This window comes from Rutidosis leptorrhynchoides, chromosome 9 (assembly GCF_046630445.1).
Source record: "Rutidosis leptorrhynchoides isolate AG116_Rl617_1_P2 chromosome 9, CSIRO_AGI_Rlap_v1, whole genome shotgun sequence".
Taxonomy (NCBI): domain Eukaryota; kingdom Viridiplantae; phylum Streptophyta; class Magnoliopsida; order Asterales; family Asteraceae; genus Rutidosis; species Rutidosis leptorrhynchoides.
In genome coordinates, this window is record NC_092341.1 from 211597365 (window position 1) to 211613986 (window position 16622).

A 16622-nucleotide genomic window follows, 5' to 3' on the forward strand; every position below is an offset into this window, starting at 1 on the left:
CCAATTTCACAACATATCGACACATTAGCCTCTACTGACGAAATCATCGATCCATCAATGGATAAAGAAGAAGTAAGGGTGACAAATTGGTACTCTTGGGAATACGATAACGTTGAAAACTTTACCCCCGAGGCCAAACCGAACTTCACCATTCCACAACCTTCCAACCCAATATTCTCAATAGACGAGTCATCCACCGGAAATGAACTACGAGCTGTAATAGATAATGACACCTCGAATTTCACCCAATTGGGTAATAGAGGTGAAAACTTTGATCCTGAGAATAAAAGGAAGGAAATATTAGGAATTGTCCACCCTATAGAAATAAGTATGTCGGTGTATATCGATCCATTTGACAAAGAACCAGAAAAGAGATATATCCATTTACTAAAAGCTACACTTAAAAAAGAATTAAGTAGTAACGATCGGGTGAGTCTAAACTTTAAACCCATTGATATATTTTATACCACCCGAGATGTAAATAACTGGCTCACTATTTTAATTGGTGGAACTTATTCTACCGACTTCACATGTCGTCAGCTAAGTGTGGGGAAGTCTAACCCCACTTAACGTTAAATTAGGGGTTCGGGTTAGTGCATAACTCATTAATAAACATGCATAATAAATTAGGGTAAAAGACACATTTTTAAAAATTAGTAAACAGTTCAGAAAAGCAACCGTTTTTTGAAGAAAAATATGTGTGATAAAACAAGAAGGAATGAACGATGAGGCGCGCCATCTATCATTCGACGAGCTTTGTAATTACAAACTGGGTATTTTTAATTACTTTTCTACACTAATCATCCTCATGAATTTATAATTATAGTCTGATTTCATGCAAATGAGGGCATTGCATGATCTCAAGTGTGGGGAAGGGTTATAAATTCTCTCGGGTTTGCACTTAGTTTATTTGCCAAATTTTGTGAAAATTTGAAAAATTTTCAACTAAATGAAGTCAAAATCATGTTTATACATATTTATGAACGATGAAAACTAGGTGTTAATACCGAAATTATCGTTACCTCGGAAAGGACATAAATTGAGAAACACCCTAAAACGATTGAATTCATTTAAAATGAAATAAAGGAGAATAAAAAGACAAAGAAAGAAACTAAGTGTGGGGAGAATGTACCTAGTTATTCAATTAAAAACTATCTAGCACATGTTTCTGTAAAGTTTATTGCAGGTGCTTTTGTTTTGGACTAAATTAACTATTTTACCCGATGAAAGAAAAGAAAAGATGGATCTACACGATGAATCAATTCCATCATTAAAAGGAAGTAAAGTCTTCCGAAAAAGACACACGCTTCTTGATTTAGGTCAGGAAGTTGTCGTCCAGACCAGCTGTAGGTTGACGAAAAATCTAGAAAAGTCAACACTAAAATCAGCAGGAAATCCACGGACCTCGACATAAAACAGGGTCGCCAGGTGGTCAGACTTATCCTAACCATGAGAGGATCTGTCTCGTAAAATGGGGAGGGCGCCGTGCAAATTAGCTTGATAAGACTAATGAATCAGATCCCCAGAAAGGATAATCTCCTTAAAGATTAAAAATCAGCTTTTAAGACTGATATTACTCAATCCTTGAGATTGACCTTAAAGATTGAGAATTACAAACTCATGGAATTCGATGATATCTAAACTCGAGCTTGAACGAGAAAATATTTTGATCAAAATTATAAACCGATTTGTTTTCTGAAAAACCATTTTCAATGCGTTCATTACCATTGAACGTAAAATCCTAGGAATTCACCTGGAATTCATTAGGTCACCTGAACCAAATCGGGTGTCAACCGTAAGAACGGTGGTTGCATAGCATGGTCGGAGAACCTTGTGCCAGACTGAAAAATTATAGGATGATCTTTACTATTGCTCCTACAAAGGATAGTAATAGCATCCGACACGTTTATAGACCATAATCAAAAGCAAGTCACGGGACATTGCCTTAACAGTTTCTTGTTCATCGCTTTCCTTTACAACCGGACGGTAGTTTACCGAAAGGTAATATACGAAGCAAGTATACTGGACGTGTTGCTTTCCAAATACAAGGTTAGCAAGTGGGTAACACAAAACCACAAGTGTTGAGCTAAAATTTTCAAATCTGAAACCCACACAACCCACAAAAATAATTTGCAAACACCGGTGAAGGGTTATTCCGGAAAAATTATCTAGGGTAAAAACTAGATTGAATTTTCAAAAGATCAAATGTTTTCATAAAGATCCAATTTCCTTACGGATCTAAATTTTCATAGTCATGTGGGACTGTAAACTTCCTTTCAAATGTGCACTTTGCTTTGGAAACCGAAAGTAAATCGGCTATTTGATTGCAAGTGTCGTTGACCTAAACCCGAGGCAACTGTGGATGACACACCCACCTTTAACCATGGTTCTATCGTCACTATCATTGTTTTTACCGCCGTATCAAAATCACTGATGTATAAAGTGTGAGAATAAAAAAGTGATTCGAGTGAAGTGTGATTTTATTTCAAGTTATGTATTGCTTGAGGACAAGCAACGTTCAAGTGTGGGGATATTTGATAGTGCTCCAAATGAACATATATTTAGTAGCAATATCCTCCAAATATGTAAATTATTTAGTTGTAATTGTCCTATTTTAAGTTGTAATCGTTTATATTAAATAAGTGCGAAGACAAAAGGCGAAAACGAAGATTTGAAGACGCAAATGTCCAAAAAGCTCAAATGTACAAGATACAATCCAAGTGGTTCAATTTATTGATGAGAAACATCTAAAAATGACAAAAGTACAAGTTGCGGAACGCAAAGTACAAGATATTAAATTATACGAAAAGGCGTTCGAAAATCCGGAACCGGGACATGAGTCAACTATCAACGCCCGACGCAACGGACCAAAAATTACAAGTCAGTTATGCACAAGAATATAATATAATATATAAATAATTATATTAATTATTTATATTTTATATTTATATATATAAAAAGTCGGCAAAGAAGATCCAAAAGGGTGTGAGCTGTATTCCATTTCCCCGCGACTCGCGGAGTTCTCAGGCACAAAGTGCCGCGACTCGCGGAGCACAGAAATTTCAGAATGCCTATAAAAGGTCGCGAATTCTGCCGAGTAAAATAACATAATAATAATAATACTCCGTAGTATAATATAAATAAATATATAATATATATATATATATATAGTATAGATTAGTGTTATATTAGATTAGTTTGGGTTATGTAAAAGTTATTTTTACGGGTTTTTAAAGTCGAAATTCTGTCCGTGTAACACTACGCGATAAATACTCAATGTAAGTTATGTTCTCCTTTTTAAAATTAATATCTCGTACTTAATTTATTATTATGCTTATTTGAGCCAAAGTAATCATGATGTTGGACTAAATATTAAAGACGGGGTAATTGGGCTTTGTACCATAATTGGGGTTTGGACAAAAGAACGACACTTGTGGAAATTAGACTATGGGCTATTAATGGGCTTTATATTTGTTTAACTAAATGATAGTTTGTTAATGTTAATATAAAGATTTACAATTGCGCGTCCCTATAAATTACCATATACACTCGATCGGACACGATGGGCGGGGTATTTATATGTACGAATAATCGTTCATTTAACCGGATACGGGAATGGATTAATAGCCACTAGAATAATTAAAACAGGGGTGAAATTATGTACAAGGTCACTTGGCATAATTGATAACAAAGTATTAAAACCTTGGGTTACACGCAGTCGATAACCTGGTGTAACTATTAAACAAAGTATTAAAACCTTGTTACAGTTTAAGTCCCCAATTAGTTGGAATATTTGACTTCGGGTATTAGGATAATTTGACGAGGACACTCGCACTTTAAATTTATGACCGATGGACTGTTATGGACACAAACCAGACGGACATATTAAATAATCCAGGACAAAGGACAATTAACCCATGGGCATAAAACTAAAATCAACACGTCAACCATCATGATTACGGAAGTTTAAATAAGCATAATATATTTTATTTCATATTTCCTCGTACTTTTATTTATTGTCATTTTAATTATTGTTATTTATTTTATTGTTATTTAAATATCGTCATTTACTATACGCTTCGCTTAAAATATAAATCGACAAACCGGTCATTAAACGGTAAACCCCCTTTTATATATTTTTATATATAATTATATATATTTTGTACAAATATAGTTGTTTAAAAATATAGTGTGCAATAAGCCCGCTCCCTGTGGAATGAACCGGACTTACTAAAAACTATACTACTCTACGATTAGGTACACTGCCTATAGTGTTGTAGCAAGCTTTAGGTATATCCATTCTCTAAATAAATAATTAAAACTTGTGTAATTTGTAACGTATTTCGTAGTAAAATATAGTACTATCACGTACCCCTCCGCTACCACATCAGTAAGACACTTTTTTAAGTTCGTCACATGGAAAGTAGGATGAACGGAGCTCAAATGAGTCGGAAAAGTCTAAACGGCTAGCAAAGGGTCCAAAACGCCCCAAGATTTTTAAAGGATCAAAATATCGCGGATTTAGCTTTCTACGTTTTTTGAAACGGATTGCACCTTTTCAAGGTGAAACTTTTAACGTTACGCAGTTACCCAAATGGAATTTGGGAGGTTTACGTCTAACATCGGCATAGTGGCGATTACGAGCCGTCTCGACCCTTTCTTAGATTTGAATGATTTTAACGGTTATTTCATGAATGAGTGCGGGTCCGGTGATTCGATTATCATTTACTTGGTTCTACAAAAGGAGAATGACGTTTTCGGTCACATAAGATTTCAAAAGGTGTGACGTTAAGACTTGAATGATAACCTTTGTCGTAAGAGAATTTAGTTAAGGGCAAAGACTTTTCTAAAGTAAATTTGAGGTTGATAACACAAATTCGTATTATGGTTCCCGAGGTTCGAATCGTACATTTGCTTTGTTCGTCGGTTCATGGATGACACGCGGTACTTATGTCTAAATGTGGTCCGAGACTTTTTGTAAGGCACCCCGAAATTTAGAAGTGAAACGAGGATCTCGATCCGAAATGAGGTACATTTCATTAAGGTATGTTTGAAAAAGTTTGTTAGGACTTGAAAATGTTTGTTGGAACAAGTTTCTGTTTCTCAAGAATTTCGCGCCGCGGAAGATTTATCTGTTTTCAAAAATGTTCGTTAGAGCATGTTTCTTATCGGGTTCTGAAAAACGTTCCTTAGGACTATTCATCCTCGTGGCGAATACTAGTATAACGTGAATGACTAGGTTTATCCTTAGGACTATTCGTAGGGATCCGTCTTTCTTTTTAACAAACAAAATCGGAGCGCCCCAAGGTGAATGACTAGGTTGGATAAAACCACGATCAAGTAGTTCTTGGAGTTAACTTTGTAATTCTTGCATTTCGGATGGAGCGAGTCTATATGGTGCACGTGCTATGGGTGCGGCTCCCGGAATAAGATCGATTTGGAATTCAACCGGTCGATGAGGTGGAAGACCTGGAAATTCGTCGGGAAATACATCGGAATAGTCACTAACAATTGGCACATCATCGATGTGCTTCTCATCGGACTCGACTTTCTTAACGTGAGCAAGGATCGCAAAACAACCCTTACGGAGTAGTTTTCTAACTTTAATGCACGAAACGAGGTTGAGTCCGGTGCAACTCTTATCGCCATAAACAATCAAAGGTTCACCATTCTCGATAGGAATTCGGATTGCGTTAAGATCACAAAGAATGTGAGATTTCGTTTTGGCTAGCCAATTCATACCGATTATTACATCGAAGCTTCCTAGTTCCATGGGTATCAAGTCAATTTCAAACTCATTACCCAAAATGTTTAACGTACACCCCCGGTAATATGTGTCGGCACTCAATAGTTTCCCATTGGCCACTTCAATGGTATAAGTGGTATCTAGTGGGAGTGGTGGAGTGCTAAAAGAATGAATCAAAGTCTTGGATACAAAACATTTATCGGCACCCGAATCGAATAAACAAGTAACATAAGTGTTGTTAAGAAGAAACGTACCCGTGACTAATTCATTGTCATCTCGGGCTTCCTCGGTGTTGATGTTGAAAGCTCGGCCGCGTGTGTTGGGGTTGGCTTTCTTCTTCGGGCATGCATTTCTATAGTGACCCGGTTGGCCACATTCATAGCAAACACCCGGTCTTGGTGCATTGGGCCCCTTTTGAGCAACGGGAGCGGTGTTTCTACATTCGTGGGCCAAATGGCCACTCTTTTGACACTTGATGCAATACGGCCTTCCACATTCACCCAAATGATGTTTGTGGCACTTGTTGCAAAACGGTAAAGTTCCGGCATAACCTTTCTTACCGTCGGGAGTGAAAGGCTTCTTGGCAGGGTTGTTATTGTAGTTGCTTGATTGAGAGGGTTCCCACTTTCTTTTGTTGCCGCCCGTTTTATCCTCGGCCTTAGGAGCTGGCACTACTACTTCATCCACCGTTTCTATCAATTGGCGGGCCATGTTCAAATCGGCTTGATGATTAGCGGGTTTGGATGACATCACACCTTGTTTGATGCTCTTTGGAAGACCATCCATATAGAGTTCAACCCTTTGAGATTCGGGGTTCACGAGATTAGGACACATCAAGGATAGCTCGGCGAAGCGTTGGTTATAGGCCTTGAGATCATTTCCGACCGCCTTCAAAGTTCTTAGCTCTTGTTCGAGCTTTCGAGTTTTTTCACGAGGGAAGTATTCAACAATCATCTTCTCCCTTAAATCGGCCCAAGAGAGGGCATGAGCTTCATCGGTACCCACCGATTGAACATAGGTGTTCCACCACGTAAGGGTGACACCGGCGAAAGTGTGAGTGGAGTATTTGTCCTTGTCTTGGTCCCGACAACCGCTTATGCTAAAGACGGCCTCCGTTTGATCGAACCATCGAGTGAGAGTAACCGGTCCCCTGATTCCATCATAAGTGTGAGGTTTGCACCCCATAAAAGCTTTGTAGGAGCACCCTTCGCTAGAGTTACCGAACCCTTGGTTGTTGTTATCGTTGTTGTTGGAGGAGTGACCAGCCATTGCCACCTCTACGGCGGCGGCCACCATTCGTTGTAGTGCTTGTTCGGGAGTCGCATGGCGTAGCACGCGATGAGGAGGCATTGTTATTTCAAAACACAAGAATACCGTTGATTAGTATTTTTCAATAATACTAATCATGATATGGAATAAGGATTGATAGAAAGAAAAAAAAATTCCTTGACTCGCCTTAAATTCTTTATGCCACAATGTCGGAACGTTCATATGGGTCACGGTAATATAATCCCGGAAATTATATTACCCTGATTCATATGTGCATTCGACATCATTTCATATAGTCAAGATGGCGTGTCAATCAAATTAAACAATGTGAGATTATGATAGAATAAGAATAGAAGTGAGTATGAGAGTTCGAGTATAAATGCACAAGTAGTCAAGTAATTCCTACTTCAAGTCTATATGCCGGTTGTAGTCTAGACTCACCAATGTACCCTATGACTTGGGGTCGACACCAATGAACTCTAAATCCCTACAACCAATGCTCTGATACTATCTGTAGCGACCCGACCAAATCATGTTTGACGGCGCCATCTACGTAGGTCCCATTACATGGTCATAAGTCTTTAAGATAACGTTTGACCGAAAAACATGTCGCATTCATTTCATAAGTATGGATGTTTCAAGGTTTACAAAGTAGTTCGACAACTAGCTACATAACAAAGTTTAAAGTACAATGAAACATATGCGGAACAATTTGAAAGTACTCAAAAGACGCTCCACGTATGCAAGTATACTCGACATCCAATGCAAGTATCAAAAAGAAAGAGCGGAAGCATGTATCATTAAGCATTCAAGGACCTGAGAAAACATAAAATAATCTGTCAACGAAAACGTTGGTGAAATCATAGTTGTATGCATAAAGTATATTTGTATCACAAGGTTTAGTATAAATCGTTTATCAAGCGTATACATCTCAAAAGATGTGTTTGTATCACGAGCACCAAATTATCAAACTTAACTGAATCTTACCTCTGCATAATAGTGTTAGAACCTACACTATACATCGAAAGTACATTTCATTCATCTGAATGAGGGTTCGTCAAACCCGCATGGCCACACAACATAATTTCTCGCTTACACTCTACGAGTGTAACTAATGATAATTGGACTTGAGGATTTTCGTTCTAACTTGTATGTATCTTTGCTTTCGTATAGTATTCAAAGTATCAAAGTATGAAAAGTATATATATACATGTGAAAAGTATATATATGTATGTAATGTATATGTTTTCTCATCCCACGATTTTAAAAGTATAAAAGTATTTGAGAAGTGGGGCTATGATCTCACCTTGAGTGTAGGAAAGTAAATTTACTCCAACAAGTAACGTGTGCAAGAACAATGCTAGTCTCGACCTAAACAATTAGACTGTATCAATAACGATAGTCACGATTGGTCAAAGATGTTCAATTAGTCCTATGGCTCAATACGACTCGATTATGTAGCATGTGAATCAAATTGACAAGTTTCATGCAAGATACAAGTATAGAAACAAGTTAGAAAGATTGCAAAATCATTTGGTTAAGTTTGACAAAAAGTCAAACTTTGGTCGGTCAAAGTCAACACGTTCGGGTCGGGTCCCGAACTATTTTTCTGAGGTTTTTAATCATATATGAGCATGTTAGAACAAGTTACATGTGAATCGGAGGTGCGTAGCATAGCAACCATTTTTCGAAAATTGACAAAGTTGGACAGCCCACTTTGGCACGCCGCACGGGTATATGGCACGCCGCGCCATTAACTGTGCAGAGAATTCTGGCAGTTTTTAAGTTTTATGCACGAACCTAACTTCAAACAATCACCATTTATGACCCGCAAACAACCAAAGCATGTATCTTATATCATCGGAAAGGTATTTTGACAAGGAAAACAACTAAACACATTTCATCAATAACATTTACTTTTACAACAATAAAAATCACATTTAAAGCTCCTCATTAAATGCATTCAAGTTCATAAATGAAATTCGATGATTCGGCAACAAATTTACATGAATGATATGCCGTTTCGAAGGTGATCAAGCATACAATACAACCTAACACTTACAAATAACATTTCATGTCATTCAAAGCATTTAATGTTCACATTCAATTCTATCAAACCCTAACCAACAACATCAAAATCACTAATCATGTTTATGAAGTTTTCTAAAACAACCTACACATCAAATTGAAACTATTGATGTTAGGAACACATTTAATACATGCATATAACATTTTAACATCATTCAACAACCAAATCACCAAATCAAACACACCAAAGTTTATGTTCATGCTAGTTACTTCAAATAACAAAATCGAACATATAAATCATATATTCATGTTAGACTTGAGCCAGAGACACTAATTAACTACTTTATAACTTAAAAACATCAAGAACACAAAATCTAGTGATTTTAGAAAGTTACCCAAATGAAATGAAATCGGTATGGAATCGAAGAGGAAGTTGCAAGGATTCCAAATATGTAATTTGTTTTGTGAAACACTTGCTAGATCTTGGATGGATGATGAGTTCTTTGTTTGAAGATTTGAGAGAATACTTGAACGTATTAAATGAAAAGGAAAAATGAAATGGATATAATGAATGGATGAGAAAGGGTGTTGACCCTTTGACCTAGTCAAAGGTTTGGCACTTTGGCAAGCTTGGTCCCTCTAGTTTCATTTGGGTGCGTGAATTACCTAAACGGGATAAATTAAAACGCGTATCAACGGGAGATGTTATAATTACATAACAGAATTTAAAATAGTATGACAGAAAGGTAAACGGAAAAAGGCGGGATGTTACATTACCTACTCCTTAAAAGAAATTTCGTCCCGAAATTTAAGCAGGCGTAGTAATCGTTGTTTCCTCCTCGGGATCTTGCTTTTCCGGAACCGGGAACAAGTGAGGGTATTTCTTTTGCATTTGGTCTTGCCTTTCCCAAGTAAACTCGGGTCCCCTTTTGGCATTCCAATGGACTTTAACAATCGAAATTCGGCTTTGTTTCAATGTCTTGACGGAGGTGTCCACAATTTCAACCGGTTCCTCCACAGAATGAAGTTTGTCATCAATAGTAAGTTCCTCGAGAGGGATGACGATATCGGGTTCGGCAAGACACTTTTTCAAGTTAGATACATGGAAGGTAGGATGAACGGAGTTCAATTGAGGCGGAAGATCTAAACGATAAGCAACGGTTCTAATATGCTCCAAGATTTCGAAAGGACCAATATACGGCGGATTTAATTTCCCACGTTTTCCAAAACGAATTACACCTTTCCAAGGCACGACTTTTAACATTACTCGGTCACCGACTTGAAATTCGAGGTCGTTGCGTCTTTTGTCGGTATAGCACTTTTGACGACTTCGGGCCGTCTGAAGCCTATCTCGGATTTGTACGATTTTCTCGGTGGTTTCGTGGATGAGTTCGGGTCCGGTGATTTGTACGTCGCCTACCTCGGCCCAACAAAGAGGTGAACGACATTTTCGGCCATATAGCGCTTCAAAAGGTGCGGCTTTAATACCCGCGTGATAACTATTGTTGTAAGAGAACTCGGCGAGAGGTAAGTGCTTGTCCCAAGCTTTTCCAAAATCAACCACGCAAGCTCGTAACATGTCCTCCAAGGTTTGAATTGTGCGTTCGCTTTGTCCATCGGTTTGGGGATGATATGCGGTGCTCATGTCTAAACGCGTTCCCAACGCTTCTTGTAATGTACGCCAAAATCTAGAAACGAAACGGCCATCTCGGTCGGAGATAATTGATAAAGGTACACCGTGTCGGGCTATAATCTCCTTAATGTAAAGTTGTGCAAGTTTCTCCATTTTGTCGGTCTCCTTCATGGCGAGAAAGTGTGAGGATTTGGTGAGACGGTCAACAATAACCCAAATGGTATCATAACCGCCCGTCATTTTTGGTAGTTTGGTGATAAAATCCATCATTATCCTTTCCCACTTCCATTGCGAGATTTCGGGTTGTTGAAGTAACCCAGACGATCTTTGGTGTTTGGCTTTGACTTTGGAACATGTCAAACACTTGGAAACATAAGTAGCTACGTCCCTTTTGATGTTCGGCCGCCAATATTGTTGTTTAAGGTCATGGTACATCTTATTGGCACCAGGGTGAATCGAGTATCGTGACTTATGGGCTTCATCTAAAGTAAGACTTCGTAGGTCCCCATATCTAGGCACCCAAATCCTTCCGGCGAAATATCGAAGTTCGGTTTCCCTAACTTCGAATCGAGAGACGGGAATGTTCAAGAGCTCGTGTGAAACGTTTTCATCCATGAGAGCCTCATCTTGGGCTACCTGAATTTGGCTATTAAGGTTTGTGTGGATGGTAATGTTTAAAGCTCGTACACGAAGAGGCACCACTCTTTCTTTTCGACTTAAGGCATCGGCTACTACATTTGCCTTTCTGGGATGGTAACGAAGCTCGCAATCGTAATCGTTTAAGGTTTCAATCCACCTTCGTTGTCTCATGTTTAGTTGCTTTTGATCGAAGATGTGTTGGAGACTTTTGTGATCAATAAAGATAGTACTCTTGGTTCCATAAAGATAGTTTCTCCACATTTTTAGTGCAAAGACAACGGCTCCGAGTTCGAGATCATGTGTCGTGTAGTTTCGTTCATGAATGTTGAGTTGTCGAGAAGCATAAGCAATGACTTTCTTTCGTTGCATCAATACACACCCAAAACCATGTTTCGAGGCATCGCAATATACAACAAAATCATCAATGCCTTCGGGAAGTGACAAGATAGGAGCGGTGGTTAGCTTTGTTTTTAAGATTTGAAATGCGGATTCTTGTTCGGTCGCCCAAATAAATTTCTTTCCCTTGTGAGTTAAAGCGGTTAGAGGACGAGCAACCAAAGAGAAATCCTTGATGAATCTACTGTAGTATCCGGCGAGACCTAAAAATTGACGAATGTGAGTTGGAGTAGTAGGAGTCTCCCATTTACTAATGGCTTCAATTTTTGATGGATCGACTTTAATACCTTGATCACTTACAACATGACCAAGAAATTGAACTTCCTTCAACCAAAATTCACACTTGGAGAATTTGGCATAGAGTCGTTCTTGTCTCAATAGTTCAAGCATAAGTCGGAGATGTTGTTCGTGTTCTTCTTCGCTTTTAGAATAGACCAAGATGTCATCGATGAATACAATAACGAACTTATCGAGATACAGTTTGCACAAGCGGTTCATAAGATCCATGAACACCGCCGGTGCATTAGTGAGACCAAATGACATTACAAGAAATTCATAACTACCATAACGAGTCCGGAAAGTGGTTTTGGAGATATCTTCCCCCTTAACCCTTAATTGATGATAACCCGAGCGGAGATCGATTTTCAAATATACACAAGACCCTTGTAGTTGATCAAAGAGGTCATCAATGCGAGGAAGAGGATATCAGTTCTTAACGGTCAATTTGTTTAGTTCACGATAATCGATGCACATTCGTAGGGATCCGTCTTTCTTTTTAACAAACAAAATCGGATTTCCCCAAGGTGAATGACTAGGTTGGATAAAACCACGATCAAGTAGTTCTTGGAGTTGACTTTGTAATTCTTGCATTTCGGATGGAGCGAGTCTATATGGTGCACGTGCTACGGGTGCGGCTCCCGGAATAAGATCGATTTGGAATTCAACCGGTCCATGAGGTGGAAGACCCGGTAATTCGTCGGGAAATACATCGGAATAGTCACTAACAATTGGCACATCACCGATGTGCTTCTCATTGGACTAGACTTTCTTAATGTGAGCAAGGATCGCAAAACAACCCTTACGGAGTAGTTTTCTAACTTTAATGCACGAAACGAGGTTGAGTCTGGTGCAACTCTTATCGCCATAAACAATCAAAGGTTCACCATTCTCGATAGGAATTCGGATTGTGTTAAGATCACAAAGAATGTAAGATTTTGTTTTGGCTAGCCAATTCATACCGATTATTACATCGAAGCTTCCTAGTTCCATGGGTATCAAGTCAATTTCAAACTCATTACCCAAAATGTTTAACGTACACCCCCGATAATATATGTCGGCACTCAATAGTTTCCCATTGGCCACTTCAATGGTATAAGTGGTATCTAGTGGGAGTGGTGGAGTGCTAAAAGAATGAATCAAAGTCTTGGATACAAAACAATTATCGGCACCCGAATCGAATAAACAAATAACATAAGGGTTGTTGAGAAGAAACGTACCCGTGACTAATTCATTGTCATCTCGGGCTTCCTCGGTGTTGATGTTGAAAGCTCGACCGCGTGTGTTGGGGTTGGCTTTCTTCTTCGGGCATGCATTTATATAGTGACCCGATTGGCCACATTCATAGCAAACACCCGGTCTTGGTGCATTGGGCCCCTTTTGAGCAACGGGAGCGGTGTTTCTACATTCGTGGGCCAAATGGCCACTCTTTTGACACTTGATGCAATACGGCCTTCCACATTTACCCAAATGATGTTTGTGGCACTTGTTGCAAAACGGTAAAGTTTCGGCATAACCTTTCTTACCGTCGGGAGTGAAAGGCTTCTTGGCGGGGTTGTTATTGTAGTTGCTTGATTGAGAGGGTTCCCACTTTCTTTTGTTGCCGCCCGTTTTATCATCGGCCTTGGGAGCCGGTACAACTACTTCATCCAACATTTCTATCAATTGGCGGGCCATGTTCAAAGTGGCTTGATGATTAGCAGGTTTGGAGGACATCACACCTTGTTTGATGCTCTTTGGAAGACCATCCATATAGAGTTCAACCCTTTGAGATTAGGGGTTTACGAGATTAGGACACATCAAGGATAGCTGGGCGAAGCGTTGGTTATAGGCCTTGAGATCGTTTCCGACCGCCTTCAAAGTTCTTAGCTCTTGTTCGAGCTTTCGGGTTTCTTCACGAGGGAAGTATTCAACAATCATCTTCTCCCTTAAATCGGCCCAAGAGAGGGCATGAGCTTCATCAGTACCCACCGATTGAACATAGGTGTTCCACCACGTGAGGGCGACACCAGCGAAAGTGTGAGTGGAGTATTTGACCTTGTCTTGGTCCCGACAACCGCTTATGCTAAAGACGGCCTCCGTTTGTTCAAACCATCGAGTGAGAGTAACCGGTCCCCCGGTTCCATCATAAGTGTGAGGTTTGCACCCCATAAAAGCTTTATAGGAGCACCCTTCGCTAGAGTTACTGGCACCTTGGTTGTTGTTATCGTTGTTGTTGAAGGAGTGACCGGCCATTGCCGCCTCTACGGCGGTGGCCACCATTCGTTGTAGTGCTTGTTCGGGAGTCACATGGCATGGCACGCGACGAGGAGGCATTGTTCCTTCAAAACACAAGAATACCGTTGATTAGTATTTTTCAATAATACTAATCATGATATGGAATAAGGATAGAGAGAAAGAAAAAAAAAATTCCTTGACTCGCCTTAAATTCTTTATGCCACAATGTCAGAACGTTCATATGGGTCACCGTAATATAATCCCGGAAATTATATTACCCTGATTCATATGTGCATTCGACATCATTTCATATAGTCAAGGTGGCGTGTCAATCAAATTAAACAACGTGAGATTACGATAGAATAAGAATAGATGTGTGTATGAGAGTTCGAGTATAAATGCACAAGTAGTCAAGTAATTCCTACTTCAAGTCTATATGCTGGTTGTAGTCTATACTCACCAATGTACCCTATGACTCGGGGTCGACACCAATGAACTCTAAATCCCTACAACCAATGCTCTGATACCATCTGTAGCGACCCGACCAAATCATGTTTGACGGCGCCGTCTACGTAGGTCCCATTACATGGTCATAAGTCTTTAAGATAACGTTTGACCGAAAAACATGTTGCATTCATTTCATAAGTATGGATGTTTCAAGGTTTACAAAGTAGTTTGACAACTAGCTACATAACAAAGTTTAAAGTACAATGAAACATATGCGACACAATTTGAAAGTAGTCAAAAGACGCTCCACGTATGCAAGTATACTCGACATCCAATGCAAGTATCAAAAAGAATGATCGGAAGCATGTATCATTAAGCATTCAAGGACCTGAGAAAACATAAAAGAATCTGTCAACGAAAATGTTGGTGAAATCATAGTTGTATGCAAAAAGTATATTTGTATCAGAAGGTTTAGTATAAATCGTTTATCAAGCGTATACATCTCAAAAGATGTGTTTGTATCACGAGCACCCAATTATCAAACTTAACTGAATCTTACCTCTGCATAATAGTGTTAGAACCTACACTATACATCGAAAGTACGTTTCATTCATCTGAATGAGGGTTCGTCAAACCCGCATGGCCACACAACATAATTTCTCGCTTACACTCTACAAGTGTAACTAATGATAATTGGACTTGAGGATTTTCGTTCTAACTCGTATGTATCTTTGCTTTCGTATAGTATTCAAAGTATCAAAGTATGAAAATTATATATATACATGTGAAAAGTATATATAAGTATGTAATGTATATGTTTTCTCATCCCACGATTTTAAAAGTATAAAAGTATTTGAGAAGTGGGGCTATGATCTCACCTTGTGTGTAGGAAAGTAAATTTACTCTAACAAGTAACGTGTGCAAGAACAATGCTAGTCTCGACCTAAACAATTAGGTTGTATCAATAACGATAATCACGATTGGTCAAAGATGTTCAATTAGTCCTATGGCTCAATACGACTCGATTATGTAGCATGTGAATCAAATTGTCAAGTTTCATGCAAGATACAAGTATAGAAACAAGTTAGAAAGATTGCATAATCATTTGGTTAAGTTTGACAAAAAGTCAAACTTTGGTCGGTCAAAGTCAACGAAAAAGTCAACACGTTCGGGTCGGGTCCCGAACTATTTTTCTGAGGTTTTTAATCATATATGAGCATGTTAGAACAAGTTACATGTGAATCGGAGGTACGTAGCATAGCAAACATTTTTTGAAAATTGACAAAGTTGGACAGCCCACTTTGGCGCGCCGCGCGGGTATATGGCGCGCCGCGCCATTACCTGTGCAGAGAATTCTGGCAGTTTTTAAGTTTTATGCACGAACCTAACTTCAAACAATCACCATTTATGACCCGCAAACAACCAAAGCATGTATCTTATATCATCGAAAAGGTATTTTGACAAGGAAAACAACTAAACACATTTCATCAATCACATTTACTTTTACAACAACAAAAATCACATTCAAAGCTCCTCATTAAATGCATTCAAGTTCATAAATGAAATTCGATGATTCGGCAACAAATTTACATGAATGATATGCCGTTTCGAAGGTGATCAAGCATACAATACAACCTAACACTTACAAATAACATTTCATGTCATTCAAAGCATTTAATGTTCACATTCAATTCTATCAAACCCTAACCAACAACATCAAAATCACTAATCATGTTTATGAAGTTTTCTAAAACAACCTACACATCAAATTGAAACTATTGATGTTAGGAACACATTTAATACATGCATATAACATTTTAACATCATTCAACAACTAAATCACCAAATCAAACACACCAAAGTTTATGTTCATGCTAGTTACTTCAAATAACAAAATCGAACATATAAATCATATATTCATGTTAGACTTGAGCCATAGACACTAATTAACAACTTTATAACTTAAAAACA